This window comes from Topomyia yanbarensis, chromosome 1 (assembly GCF_030247195.1).
Source record: "Topomyia yanbarensis strain Yona2022 chromosome 1, ASM3024719v1, whole genome shotgun sequence".
Lineage (NCBI taxonomy): Eukaryota > Metazoa > Arthropoda > Insecta > Diptera > Culicidae > Topomyia > Topomyia yanbarensis.
The window spans coordinates 91,116,376-91,129,110 of NC_080670.1; the positions used below are offsets into that span (position 1 = coordinate 91,116,376).

Consider the following 12,735-nt stretch of genomic DNA (forward strand, 5'->3'; position numbering starts at 1 on the left):
TCAGCAAATTTGTAGCTCTTACTTTTGCGAATAACTTTACTGAAGACTTCAAATATCTATTTTGAATACTTTAAAAGTTATGGCTTGTTGTTTGTGGATTACTCTTTGTCGCCTATTTATTATTCAATATAGAAATAATCCATTGAAATAAGCCAAACATTATTTCGACAAATCGAATTTTGTATTTCATTTTTCTATCTACAACCGCTAGAAATAATCACCGCACCGAACACTTCCAAGTTGTCTGGAAGGAACTTGATAACTTATCAGTGCAAAAATGTTCTTTTGTGCGAACCTTCTGACTGCAATTTTTCTAACTAATGACCATCGGATCGATCTGAAACATATCGGAAAATGAAAAGCCAAATAAATAACTCCAAGCAACGGCGTAGCCCAGAGAAGGTTTTGGGGTTTAACACCATACAACCCCCCCCCCCCATCACACCCAAAAAAAAAATTGGATTGAAGTTGAAAATTTATTGATGCAGACTGATTTAATTCAATATTACAATAACAATTATCTGATCCGTAGATTGATAACCTGTTGTTGTAAACATCATGAGGACTTTTGATAAATTGTCGGAATGGGGTCCTGATATGTACCTGATCTATTGGTCTTCATTTCACAGTTGTCTAATAGCATCAATATCAAATTCCTGCCTGAAAACATTCCAATAGAAAATTACAGAGTTCTGTAATCAATCATAGTCCTCAGATTTATTTTCAAATTGATCTCGTTTTTGTAGAGATGTACTGTAATAAGGGTCTTTATTTAATAGGAAGAGAAGTTAAAATTGATTTAATGTCTATGAAACATAGAACTGCTCACCAAAAAATGCATAACTTTCAGCATTTGCCAAAAATGTTTTTGCCTTTCTCATTCACTCTAAAATTCGTCAATCTAATCCCGACTCGGAGGGCCGAGTGTCATATGCCAATCGACTGAGTTCGTCGAGATCGGAAAATGTCTGTGTGTGTATGTATGTGTGTATGTGGAAAAAATGTGACCTCTGTTTCTCAGAGATGGCTGGACCGATTTGCACAAAGTTAGTCTCAAATGAAAGGTACAACCTTCGCATCGGCTGCTATTGAATTTTTTATTGATTGGACTTCCGGTTCCGGAGTTACGAGTTGAAGAGTGCAACCACACAGCAAATTCCCATATAAACTGAAATGAAAAATTTTCAAAATCAAATTTGTATTTTGACTTTTTTTGGACTTTGGTACATTTTTGTCTTTCTCATATAGAAAGATTATGCAATCACTCTAAAAATCGTCAATCATACCGGCCCGGAGGGAGTATGCAGTGAGGGGTAGCTACTTTAAAATTAAAACTAGTTTAAAATTTCTTAACAAGTTGAAAATTTTTGGCAGGATCTGGAGCTCCCGGATCTTTCTCCATGATCCGCCCCTGGTTTCAAGCGACGTTTCAGTATCACATAGTATCTCAAGATCGTGGCTGTCGATCCATTGTATGTATGTGCAAATCGTACTGAACATGTAATATTCATTTCCACCATTGTATTGAACATAACCAGCCATAGAATCGTAGTCTGGACAAATGAGACAAGCACAATTGCACCACTAGGTGGATTAAGACAGGTTTTTTTTGGGAATGCGTCGAGTTGAGACGAAAACGTAATATGATTAATAACGAGGATAACACTTTCCGAATGTAGAGAGAAATTTATGAAAAATAACGATTTCCATTCGATTCTAGCAGGTTCTGATCGATTTTGATGAGCATTTGATTTTTGTTGTATGACCAATCATATGTATAGGTCAAATGTTTAAAAACAGTAATTTAAGGTCAAGATAGCATCATTTTGAAACCACCAACTTCGGAGGTTTAGTATCTTCGATGAATTTTACAAACGTTAAACAGCGCATCATTTGATAAAATAATTTTGACGGTATATCGTCCAAGAAGTATTTATGGTGATTTTTCTCAGGTTAATATTCATGACTACAATAAAGTCTCAACAAATTCGCTAGACACGAACTCTATTACCATTTTCTGAAAAATTAATTCTGCATAATTTTAAAACTTCAAAAATTACGGTTTCGGAATTATGCCGTTTGGACAGTATGATCGATTTTCACCAAACCCCCACCAAACCGAATTTCTGGCTACGCCGCTGACTTCAAGTAAGTAGAAACAAAGTCGTTCTACACTCGTTCACAAGAAACTTCTTCGAATGCTGAATATCTATTATAATACATTGAAACCCTGATTTTATCAGCCAAATATGAACATATGTTTGATGGGCTCTAGCAGACGAACAAGACTGAATTCGAGTAAATCCTTTCTTGAGCATGTTTTCCTTATCATGAAGATGGAAATATGCAAAAATAAAATGTTCATCATAATCAGAAATAGTTATCAGACTACATCAAGGGACGGGAAGAATATTTTAACAGCTTCAGTTTATTATAAAGAAAAAAAATTGCCCGATTTAGTCAATGTCCCCATTTTGTCAGCCTAAAATACACCATGAGACTGATAAAAATGGGTCTTTATTGTATGTATTATTCACTGTGTTTCACATTAATAGGTACATTTCATTTTTGGGGATTTTTTATTGAATCGAACTACAACAATTTTTAGGTAATTTTCAAGGGGTTTTTTATAGACTTCTTCCAAAATTTGGCGAACCTATTCCAATTCGTATACCAATTAATTGGTAATTGGTATATGTTGCAGATAGAGAAAATACTGAAATTTTCAGCTTTTTTCTTACACAATATTACGAAAGATTATTAAACAATTTTTCTTAATAAGTTTTGTGAAAATTATAAACTATTTGAAATTTTTTAATAGTATAGTTTTTTTTTATTTAACCGTGATTTTTTAATAAATAGTGACCATCGCTTCACAACGTAGTCTATTTTTCATGGCTTGCGGTGAGCACGATCTCTCGAATTGCTGAACTGAAAATTATGGAATAGAAATTAATTTTTAGTATTCTTTACTTTACTCGCCGCGCAGATAGCTCTGAATTAGACCCGCTGGTGCCCTAAGACGATTTCGCTAGATTTTCAGTGCACTGTGCACACAGTGCATTAACGCAAGTGACGGAAGGTTATCGAAAAGTTTCGTGAAAATGAAAATTCCAGTAATGATGATGATTTTCCCAAACGTTTCGTTTTCGAGAGGTTTTTATTTGTTCTTTGGCATTAGGATTAGCGATAATAATTCAAATCAAGGATACTACTGGGAAGTCACCTTTAGAAAAAGTCGATGTCGAAGTAAAATTTGGAACTATGCACGCATGCACTTCAGAGATAGCGTGATATCCGGAGCTGCGATTTCATTTCAACCCTTTTTTGTGAAAATGGCGATACTTACAAATGTAAACATAAGGCTTTTTTCATACATGCGAATGAGGGCTTTGAAACGCAACCAATTAACCTAAAAATTTTGATTCTACGATATTGCTTTCTTAAACTACAGCAAAAAATACAACGGGCGAAACTGTATTTTTGTTTGTTTATTTAAAGTTTCGTCCTCCACGCTCCATGCAAACAAACAGGGCGATACTTTTTTTGCTAGTAGTTTAGAAGCGAAACTGTCATTTTCGTATTTTTTTAGGATTATCAAGCTGATATCAGCTGTAAATAGTAACAATGATCGCTATTGAAAAAAACCCGGACGAAATCGGTGGTGTAGAACTGTAGTTATTGTAAAAAAAACGTAAGAACGATACTTCAATGCTGATAGGTGGGACCGAAAAAGTAAACAATCGCCAAAGGGTAAAGTATGAACTTCAAATCGATTAAAAAAAAATGCGATTTTTTTGGCTCAGTACAATATATAACCCCTTTAGGAAAATTCAGTTTTCCCACCACAATTTAGATATTTTATTAACAGAGCATTAACAATAATTCGTATCTATGTCTATTTTATGGGCCATTTTTTCGCTTCCCATTGATTTGATTTGAGATTTCTAGCACTGATGTTGTCCTATGCTGATTTGAGCGATTCTCTGAGTCCTGCCACTTTCCCATGTAGTATGTGTTATCAAAAACATCGCGAAGCATCAAGTTCTAAATGTTCTCAAACGATATAATATCCGAAGAGAGTGATAAGAGTTATAAGAAATGTCTCATCACACTGTTAGGTGGATTAAAAGCGTTTTTAATTTTGCATAAGAAACACAAAATGACTATCAGCCACATATTGTTTAGTCAATTGCCCATACTTTTAGCTATCTCCTGGTATAGTTGGTTATTCCAGAAAAAGGCCGGGTGCTGAGAAATTAATTTATTAGTAGAATTATAATCAATCTACCAAAAAGCCCATCTACCAAAAAGCTTCCTTACCAAAAAGTTTGCTTGTCATACTGAATGATATTGGCTCAAATATTTTTAATTTTGAGTGAGCCACAAAATTGTCCAGTAACCGGATATCGTCTAGTCGATTGCACATACTTTTAGCTATCTCCTGGTATAGTTGGTTATTCCAGGAAAAGGCCAGGTGCTGAGAAATTAATTTGTTAGTAGAATTATAATTTATCTACCAAAAAGCTTCCTTACCAAAAAGTTTGCTTGTCATACTGAATGATATTGGCTCAAATATTTTTAATTTTGAGTGAGCCACAAAAATTGTCCAGTAACCGGATATCGTCTAGTCGATTGCACATACTTTTAGCTATCTTCTGGTATAGTTGGTTATTCCAGGAAAAGGCCGGGTGCTGAGAAATTAATTTATTAGTAGAATTATAATTTATCTACCAAAAAGCTTCCTTACCAAAAAGTTTGCTTGTCATACTGAATGATATTGGCTCAAATATTTTTAATTTTGAGTGAGCCACAAAATTGTCCAGTAACCGGATATCGTCTAGTCGATTGCACATATTTTTAGCTATCTCCTGGTATAGTTGGTTATTCCAGGAAAAGGCCGGGTGCTGAGAAATTAATTTATTAGTAGAATTATAATTTATCTACCAAAAAGCTTCCTTACCAAAAAGTTTGCTTGTCATACTGAATGATATTGGCTCAAATATTTTTAATTTTGAGTGAGCCACAAAATTGTCCAGTAACCGGATATCATCTAGTCGATTGCACATACTTTTAGCTATCTCCTGGTATAGTTGGTTATTCCAGGAAAAGGCCGGGTGCTGAGAAATTAATTTATTAGTAGAATTATAATTTATCTACCAAAAAGCTTCCTTACCAAAAAGATGGGTGGGTAATGTCTGCGACATAACCGGAGAGATGTAGAATACATAAGGAACACGTTCTTCAAATATGTTGATACTCATTGGAATTTTCGGACAAAAGGTGATTTGGGCGAGGAATATTTCAAATTATTCTTTACAAAAATGATGGTGGTCCTGAAAAGGACCGGTTTTGTTGGCGTTGTTGGCCTTGGTGAGGGAGATGGCTAACGATGAAATTAATTGTTAGCATGAGGAAGTCGCGTAGTACTGGCCAATGGAAGAACAGATAATAATTGATTCCTGAAAATCAATTTTTCTTTATTCATGTAAATTATACATACTTACAAATCTAACAGAAGATTCCTGATCATATTTCTGAATCATTAGTGCGAACATTGTGTAATTTGGTTAAATACAATGAAAGTTACAAACTTTCCAAACTCGACCTTCTGTTCATTCAGAAATATTGAAATGGGGTGTCGTGGTCACAATAAAAAAAGATGGGTGGGTAATGTCTGTCACATAACCGGAGCGTCGTGATTTCAATTCGAGACGTCAATTTAAATCTAATAATATTCAACAGAATCACGTTTGAATGGGAAATTTTCAAATAATTCTCTATGGTAATAATGGTGGTTCTGAAAAGAACCTTTGGTATCGGCGTTGGTGTTGATGGTGATGCGCTGGATCGTTGGATATTTTTGGCATGATAGTTACGTGCCTGGCGAACTGTTTTGTAGCCTCGAACAAAACGACAAGACTGGCTTCTTCGGGTACCATTACGGCTGAACTTTATAAGCTTAGCTCGACTTTGAAATCCTGCACAATCTCACGAATCAGACACTGGTAGGGCCATTTTGTTTGCTACTAGCACGGAGCTGCACAAAAAAACCATTTAATGCAGTTAGTTCACGGGGGCTGCCAAAAAGCTTGAATAGAAGCATGCGACTTCAACGTTTCTCTTAAACACATGCAACAACACATTCGTTTTGGTAATACTGATAATAACAGTAGAAAGGAATGGAAAAGCAGTGCACGAAACGAGCGAGAGGATAATTTAAATTTTTGTTCCGTGTGCAAGCTACTTCTTTCCACCCAACGTATTATGTTGCTTGTTGAAAATTTGCTACACACCTTAAAATAAAAGTTTCAGTTTAACTCTCACTAGAACACAATTGATTGGTCCTGAAAAGAACCGTTGCTTTTATTGTAATTTACGCCCACAAACCGACCAAGTAGGCATCAGTGGCTTCATTATGGCTGAGTTTTGTAAGCGTAGCTCGACTTTGAAGTAATACACAACCTTACGAACCAGACGCTGGAATGTTAGCCAGCGGATTAGTTGCTCCGTTGCCCTTTAGTTGGGGCGAAATACTAGCATGGCGACAGTTCCTGATCGGTAGTTGGTTGCGATGGGCCACCAGTAGCTGGGGCACTTTTGCGGACCGTCATCATCGCCAACTGCTTTCCTCCGGTGGACTGGCTGCTTGCTAGTGCTTGAACGAATACGAATGATGAGAAAAACCGACCGACCAATATTCATATATGAAAACACAAGAAAGCACTACTATCGCTCTCCCGCTCGTTTTCGTGCCATTCCTGTGCCTTTCCTTTCCGTTCGGCTACCAATACTAGCATAACCAAAACGAATATTCTGTCTTTCCATCGCCTTCAATCTAGTGGCCAGTGCTAGCAAACTTGCATGTTCAGTTTTTCAATAACAACATTCCAACAATATTTTCAAAGAATGTTGCAGATTTGAAAAGAAGGAAGGAAAAGATTTTCACAAATTTAAATTCTTTTGTCTTATTTGTTAGCGGTGATACTGGCCATGGGATGGTGGGGGAACACCCACATTCGTTTGTTATGATAGTATTAGCAGCAGAAAGGAATGGAAAAGCAGTGCACGAAAACGAGCGAGAGAGGATAATTTATATTCTCTTTCTTTCTTTCCACACATCGTATTTCTTATATAGCTTTCTGAAAATTATTTGTTATACACCATAAAATGTAAATTTCAGTTTAACTCTTATTAGAACACAATTAATTGGTCCTGTAAAGAACCGTTTATTGTTTTATTGCGGGAGCATAATTCAGACGCACTCCCCGCGGACACGGTGAGCCAGTTTAACTCTTATTAGAACGCAGATTAGTTTCTCTGTTGCCCTTTAGTTGGGGCGAAATTCTTGCAGGGCAACAGTTCCTGATCGGGTTGCGATGAGTCACCAGTAGCTGGGGCACTTTTTCCGACCGTCGTCATCGCCAACTGCTTTCCTTCGGTGGACTGGCTGCTTGCTAGTGCTTGAACGAATACGAATGATGAGAAAAACCGAACGACCAATATTCATATACGAGAAAGCACTACTATCGCTCTCTCGCTCGTTTTCGTGCCATTCCTGCGCCTTTCCTTTCCGTTCGGCTACCAATACTAGCATAACCAAAACGAATATTCTGTCTTTCCATCGCCTTCAATCTAGTGGCCAATGCTAGCAAACTTGCATGTTCAGTTTTTCAATAACAACATTCAAACAATATTTTCAAAGAATGTTGCAGATTTGAAAAGAAGGAAGGAAAAGATTTTCACAAATTTAAATTCTTTCGTGTTATTTGTTAGCGCTGATAAAGGCTATTTAGTTTGCTACTAGCAAGGAGCTGCACAAACAAATCGATTTATGCAGTTAATCAACGGAGGCTGCCAAAAAGTTCGAATAAAAGCATGCGACTAGTGTACTTTGCACGTTCTATATTTTATCAATACTAGAGAGGATCAATAAAATAATTCAAATTGTAATAGCGACATGCAATTGTGGCAACACTGGTCATGAGATGGTGGGGGAACACGCACATTCGTTTTAGTTATGATGGTAGTAGCAGCAGAAAGGAATGGAAAAGCAGTGCACGAAAACGAGCGAGAGGATAATTTAAATTCTCTTTCTTTCTTTCCACACATCGTATTTCTTATATTGCTTTCTGAAAATTATTTGTTATACACCATAAAATGTAAATTTAAGTTTAACTCTTATTAGAACACAATTAATTGGTCCTGTAAAGAACCGTTTATTGTTTTATTGCGGGAGCATAATTCAGACGCACTCCCCGCGGACACGGTGAGCTAGAAAGCACTATTTTGCATTCTCGAACAAACCGACCAAGAAGGCATCGTTGGCTTCTCGGGGCATCATTACGACTGAGCTTTGTAAGCGTAGCTCGACTTTGCAGTCCTGCACAATCTCACGACCCAGACGCTGGAACGATAGCCTACTCTGTTGCCCTTTAGTTGGGGCGAAATTCTTGCAGGGCGACAGTTCCTGATCGGGTTGCGATGAGTCACCAGTAGCTGGGGCACTTTTTCCGCCGTCGTCATCGCCGACTGCTTTTCTTCGGTGGACTGGCTGCTTGCTAGTGCTTGAACGAATACGAATGATGAGAAAAACCGACCGACAGATATTTATATAATCGCGCTAATATGCACTACTATCGCTTTCTCGCTCGTTCTCGTGCCGTGCATGAGCCTTTCCTTTCCGTCCGGCTTCTAATGGCCTAACCAAAGGAATATGCCGTCTTTCCCCCACCAAGTGCTCTCGTCAAGCAACCCAATGCGAATAACCATACGAACAAACATGTAATGGACCTATATATAAACTTTTCATTATTTTATTGTTCGGTAGGTCTACCATAACGACGGCTCTGTGCGGGATGGGCTGAAAATTTTCACTTTTCCGAGTCGTTTTCGAAAGATTTTTCAAAACACATTTTTTTTGTTATTAGTACATGATATACATACTTCAAATTTTAATACAGCATAGAGGAACATATTTGCAACAAATTGGTCTAAAAATCAAATCATTCTGTTAAGTATGATAAAAGTTATTAACGTTCAAAATCTGACGCGGCGCCGCAGCCGATATTTTGAAACGGGACCCCTATATTGAAACCTTAAATGTATTCTACATTAAAAAGTTTGCTTGTCATGCTGAATGATATTGGCTCAAATATTTTCAATTTTGAGTGAGCCACAAAATTGTCCAGTAACCGGATATCGTCTAGTCGATTGCACATACTTTTAGCTATCTCCTGGTATAGTTGGTTATTCCAGGAAAAGGCCGGGTGCTGAGAAATTAATTTATTAGTAGAATTATAATTTATCTACCAAAAAGCTCATCTACCAAAAAGTTTGCTTGTCATACTGAATGATATTGGCTCAAATATTTTTAATTTTGAGTGAGCCACAAAAATTGTCCAGTAACCGGATATCGTCTAGTCGATTACTTTTAGCTATCTCCTGGTATAGTTGGTTATTCCAGGAAAAGGCCGGGTGCTGAGAAATTAATTTATTAGTAGAATTATAATTTATCTACCAAAAAGCTTCCTTACCAAAAAGTTTGCTTGTCATACTGAATGATATTGGCTCAAATATTTTTAATTTTGAGTGAGCCACAAAATTGTCCAGTAACCGGATATCGTCTAGTCGATTGCACATACTTTTAGCTATCTCCTGGTATAGTTGGTTATTCCAGGAAAAGGCCGGGTGCTGAGAAATTAATTTATTAGTAGAATTATAATTTATCTACCAAAAAGCTTCCTTACCAAAAAGTTTGCTTGTCATACTGAATGATATTGGCTCAAATATTTTTAATTTTGAGTGAGTCACAAAATTGTCCAGTAACCGGATATCGTCTATTCGATTGCACATATTTTTAGCTATCTCCTGGTATAGTTGGTTATTCCAGGAAAAGGCCGGGTGCTGAGAAATTAATTTATTAGTAGAATTATAATTTATCTACCAAAAAGCTTCCTTACCAAAAAGTTTGCTTGTCATACTGAATGATATTGGCTCAAATATTTTTAATTTTGAGTGAGCCACAAAATTGTCCAGTAACCGGATATCGTCTAGTCGATTGCACATACTTTTAGCTATCTCCTGGTATAGTTGGTTATTCCAGGAAAAGGCCGGGTGCTGAGAAATTAATTTATTAGTAGAATTATAATTTATCTACCAAAAAGCTCATCTACCAAAAAGCTCATCTACCAAAAAGTTTGCTTGTCATACTGAATGATATTGGCTCAAATATTTTTAATTTTGAGTGAGCCACAAAAATTGTCCAGTAACCGGATATCGTCTAGTCGATTGCACATACTTTTAGCTATCTCCTGGTATAGTTGGTTATTCCAGGAAAAGGCCGGGTGCTGAGAAATTAATTTATTAGTAGAATTATAATTTATCTACCAAAAAGCTTCCTTACCAAAAAGTTTGCTTGTCATACTGAATGATATTGGCTCAAATATTTTTAATTTTGAGTGAGCCACAAAAATTGTCCAGTAACCGGATATCGTCTAGTCGATTGCACATACTTTTAGCTATCTCCTGGTATAATTGGTTATTCCAGGAAAAGGCCGGGTGCTGAGAAATTAATTTATTAGTAGAATTATAATTTATCTACCAAAAAGCTCATCTACCAAAAAGTTTGCTTGTCATACTGAATGATATTGGCTCAAATATTTTTAATTTTGAGTGAGCCACAAAAATTGTCCAGTAACCGGATATCGTCTAGTCGATTGCACATACTTTTAGCTATCTCCTGGTATAGTTGGTTATTCCAGGAAAAGCCCGGGTGCTGAGAAATTGATTTTAATATTAATTGAGTAGAAATATATTCCACTTACTAAAAAGCTCATCTATAGAAAAGCTTCCATAATGAAAAGTTTACCTATCATACTACACGTATCCGCACGGTGGCGGTGACTGCGTTCGCTAGCTTCTAGTACAGCATATTGCAATCTTGAAGTTATATATCGCTAATATAGTGTTACTTGAGTGGATCAGCTCTCATCATTCGTTGACTGTCTGAGGAAGAGAGATGATGGTAACCGGGATTATCGTATCCCAGATTTGTCTGTAATGTTACAGATTTTTTGCATAAATCTGGCATTTTGAAGAAAATTTCACAGATTTCCAGATTTTTGAAAATATTGTGATTTTTCACAGATTTCCTGGAAATTCATCACAGATTTTTTTCTGTTTTAGTCATCACAGATGGTAAAGATTGTTTTGACCGAAACACAGATTCCAATGTGGCATCCCTGGTGGTAACCCAGATTCTGAAGCCATATAGAAGGTTGGAATCGATCGTCTCCGTCTGTATAATGATGGGTTGTATTGTTGTAATTTTGCGAAAGGATCGACATAACGCGATTAATAATTGCTATTCTCGTTATCCGATTGACAAGTACATAGTTAATACGTTTTTTCTTCATTACTCGTTCAATATTTTATCAATACTCTAGTTAAGCTTTATAAGAGACACAAAATGACCATTAACATTGTAATATCTGACGTTTAAGATACGCACAATGAGATCACACATGTTTACACTACCACCCTCGCCTCAGGCCAAGAAGCGGTTTGTTTGCCAACCAATTCGTCGTGTAAAAGTATTGTTTGCCTCCCAATTTAAACAAAAAAGCGGCGCAACCTGCTGGATAAGTCTATAGGGAAGTGCCACACGAGCCTTGAGAAAAAGCAGAAAAATGTAACCTTTTTATGCAGTTTTTCATGAGACTAATTTTCCTTCAAAATGCATGAAGTTTTACGTCTCCAGCGTAAGGTACGCATTGTTCCCATAACTTCAACATAAATGGATGCTTGAAATAAGAAACAGTGTATAAGGCATTTGGACCAGCCGGGAAAGCAGTTGTTTCACAGCGTTTGTTGATTGACATCATTTTTTGCTGGATTTTTTTCAAAATGAAGAAGACAGTTGCATTCGAATATCTTTTGGGAGCGAAAAACGCATAACTGCAGCCGGTGTTGCTCGGCATGAAACAAGTGGATAATTACCTCATCGAAAACACACGAAATCCTTCTAATAAATTATTAATTGTCTTTAATTCTAATTATAAGGTGTCTTGAATGGGCTTCCATTCGTCATGAAAACATCTGGTAACTTTATTGTACATCTTCCATGTCAAATACGGTTGATGCTACAGTTGCTGTTGCTATTCATCCCCCTTCTGAATGTCTTTCCGAAACATAAGGACCATCCCGCACAAAAAGCACAATGTTTCCCTAGTTTCAATTGCTAAATTTAATATTTTTTTTTAAATGCCTAACTGTACTACTAGTTATTAAAAATAGCTCTAATTGACCACCTTATTTGTAACGAAAAATCAATTATTCCCTCATGTATATCGAGCTACACGCAGAATTTTATTTATGCATCGATAGCATACTTTTCTATCTGCCTCTCGTTTCTTCTGCTGTAAATTTTATGCATTGGACATATTCGGTCTATCCACTCATTGAAGTACTAGAAGTATATGCTAGGAAATTGCATAAAAATCACAGCAGAAGAAAAGAGACGGGAATAGAAAGTATGCTAATAATGCTAATAACTCCGCTTAACAATTCAACGTTTTCAATATGGGTTTCCGTATATAATAGAACTGTATGAAGATGACTTCCGCAAGCTCCAGTTTCAATATCACCTTCCACTAACAGACGGGCGGATACGACAATATTTAAAATCAACAAATCTCGAGTACTTTTTCAAATGGACGTAAGTAACATTGAGAG

General features: G+C 36.5%; 1 long non-coding RNA gene across 1 annotated transcript; it reads right to left on the reverse strand.

Moving 5' to 3' along the window:
- Positions 1-490: 490 nt before the first annotated feature.
- Positions 491-4,898, reverse strand: LOC131678050 (uncharacterized). Its single transcript, XR_009303566.1, has 3 exons — positions 4,751-4,898; positions 4,537-4,694; positions 491-4,480 (listed from the first exon to the last, which is right to left on the reverse strand). It is a non-coding gene; the product is annotated as an uncharacterized LOC131678050 (long non-coding RNA).
- Between the last annotated feature and the right edge of the window lie 7,837 nt (positions 4,899-12,735).